This window comes from Zalophus californianus, chromosome 3, assembly GCF_009762305.2.
Source record: "Zalophus californianus isolate mZalCal1 chromosome 3, mZalCal1.pri.v2, whole genome shotgun sequence".
Classification (NCBI taxonomy): Eukaryota; Metazoa; Chordata; class Mammalia; order Carnivora; family Otariidae; genus Zalophus; species Zalophus californianus.
The window spans coordinates 116,662,473-116,665,047 of record NC_045597.1 but is presented as its reverse complement, the minus strand read 5'-3'; positions in this window follow the sequence as shown (position 1 = coordinate 116,665,047).

The window sequence follows — 2,575 nt, the reverse complement described above, 5'->3', positions numbered from 1 at the left end:
ATGGTTTAGGATGTTAATATGCACCAACAACCTAGATTCCAGAGATTCCAGCATCAGTTCAACAGACTTAGTAAATAATGGTTTAAATAAAGTTACATTTCTTTGTGGCAAAACTGCTTGGAACCTAGACTTTGCTTATATATCCTTCAAATTTCCAAGAGGCAGTAAAATATGCTCCATTTCCCCATTTAAAAATCAGAATATTTTATTTTCAAAATATGTAGAAAGATAAAACTATTAGCTTCCTTTAGTGAAGAGAATGGAAATTATCTAAAGGCACAGCATCTATACCCACTGAGATTACTGAAATGTACATTAAAAGGAGCGCCCTGTTTCCTGCTCCAGTTGCTTCTTTGGTCGTATGTATTGAGAAAGGAGGCTTCTGGGAGAAGGAGTATGTACGCCTTATTCAAAATGCAGAAAATGGGAAAAATCAAGATGGCTTTTGAGAAACTCCAGTCTCGGGATACAAAAGAAAAGCTAGAATCTAACTAGCTTCAACTTAATTGGAAACAGGACTTGGGAGAAATTTGTAAGGTTCTGGAATTTAAGACTTCCTCATGTCCGTCCTCTGTTTTCTTCAAAGCAAAGTTAGTGGTGGTGTGGGGATGCTGAAATACTGTGGCAGAGTTTTAAGAAAGGCAGAAACCAAGGGACAGGGAATGTGGGAGCAGCTTTGAGGAAGGCAGAAGAACAGGACAAAAGTAGGAAAACAGATGGATTCCATCTGAGGAGTTGCCAAGGTGCTTCTCAGGCTAAAAGGCTTGTGCTTCCTGGAAGAGAAAGCAGGATGTGATTTCTGGGCTTATCAGTTTTGATACAAAAGAAGATGAGAGAGAGAAAACTAGATGTCCAGGAATACTTTAGGGACCCAGAAGCTCTGTGCCCATAGCCTCCATCAAGAGTGATCAGGGAAGGCGATAGAAAGCTGCATCAGCAGGAGAAGGGCAAATTTGTGACACAGTCAAATGAAGCAACCCGGGTCTGTCTGGATGGAAGAGTGGACTTTCTAAGACCTTGGTGTCTCAAAGCAGTTCTGTTGTTAATAATTGTGTGACTATGTTGAGGGTAAATCTTTATCCTTCCTGGGTCTTAGACTCTTAGACAAGAAGTCTCCAGGATTCTTTCCAACACCTAAAGGTCTATGATACCCCCACGTTCCTTAAAACAGACGTTGGCAAGAGGATTATGAGGAAAAAATAAAAAACAAAGACAAATGGCTATGGGAACACAATTACAAAAATTATCCTGGAGACAGAAAGATTTCTTACGTCTCTGTGCAGACTAAGATTGCACTTTAATGATAGAAGCAAGAAATAATTTTGAAGCTGCTGTATGCTTGACAAAACAATTTGGGGCTGCATAAAAGCACTTCACTTTAGGGTAGATCAGAAATTTCCACGTGCGTGTGTGTGGTGTGTGTGTGTGTGTGTGTGTGTGTGTGTGTGGACAAGGCAACCTTGGAATTTCAAGATGTCGTCCCATTTACCTTCTGGTTCTTATCATGGAGATAAAAAATGGAGAGATTGGTCAAGGCCAGGGAAAGGGAAGAAAATCAGCTAATATACGTGCCTATCTTTGACATACGACACAGCTTTACATACTCCTTCTCCCAGAAGCCTCCTTTCTCAATACATACGACCAAAGAAGAAATTGGAGCAGGAAACAGGGCACTCCTTTTAATGTACATTTCAGTAATCTCAGTGGGTACAGATGCTGTGACTGAACCAGGAATTCCTGGGATGGATGGAAGGAAGGATGGATGGAAGAATGTCAAATCACTCCATTTGTCTGAAAAAAGAAGGAAAATGTGAGTGCAGAGCAGAGGTCTGTGCTTTGGCCTTCCTTGCAACCTCTCCTGATGCTCTCATTGAGTTTTCAATAGAGATTTCATTTTTTTAAATTGTGGTAAGAACATTTAACATGAGATCTATCCTCAACACATTATTAAGTGTACACTATAGTAGTGTTAATGATAGGCACAATGTTGTACAGCAGATCTCTGGACTTATTCATCTTATGTAACCGAAATTTTATACCCCTTGATTAACAATTCCCAATATCCCCTTCTACCCATCCCCTGGCAACCACCATTCCACTCTGCTTCTATATGGTGTTTATTTTTGGGGGGTGGTAGTGGTGGTGTTAAACTTTTAATTTGCTTTAGTTTTCTCTTCCCTTGACATTTTTAGTTACAGAAGCCAATACATTTATTTGGAGCTAGGTTTAAGGCCACTTGCTGCTGGAAGATTCCTTACTTGGACAGGCCCTTTAAAGCCTCTCCAAGTCCTATAGGACCATTTAAAATCCCATCAGGGCCTCCCAGAGTCGGTCATTCAACCTCCCTGCCTGGGCTCCTCTCCCACGCTCCATGTGGACACCAGAAAGTCCCCTGGAGATCTTTGCCCTCAGACAATTCTCTCTTCTGTGCCTTTTCTTACCTTTTCTCCAGGCCCATAGTGTTCTTTACCTCTCATCACCACCCCACTTCTGCATCTTCAAGCACGAGCTAGTGCATTGTCTGGCAGGACACTGAGGGCTGGACAGGCTGCTGTCCACTGAGTTCAAAATGGAC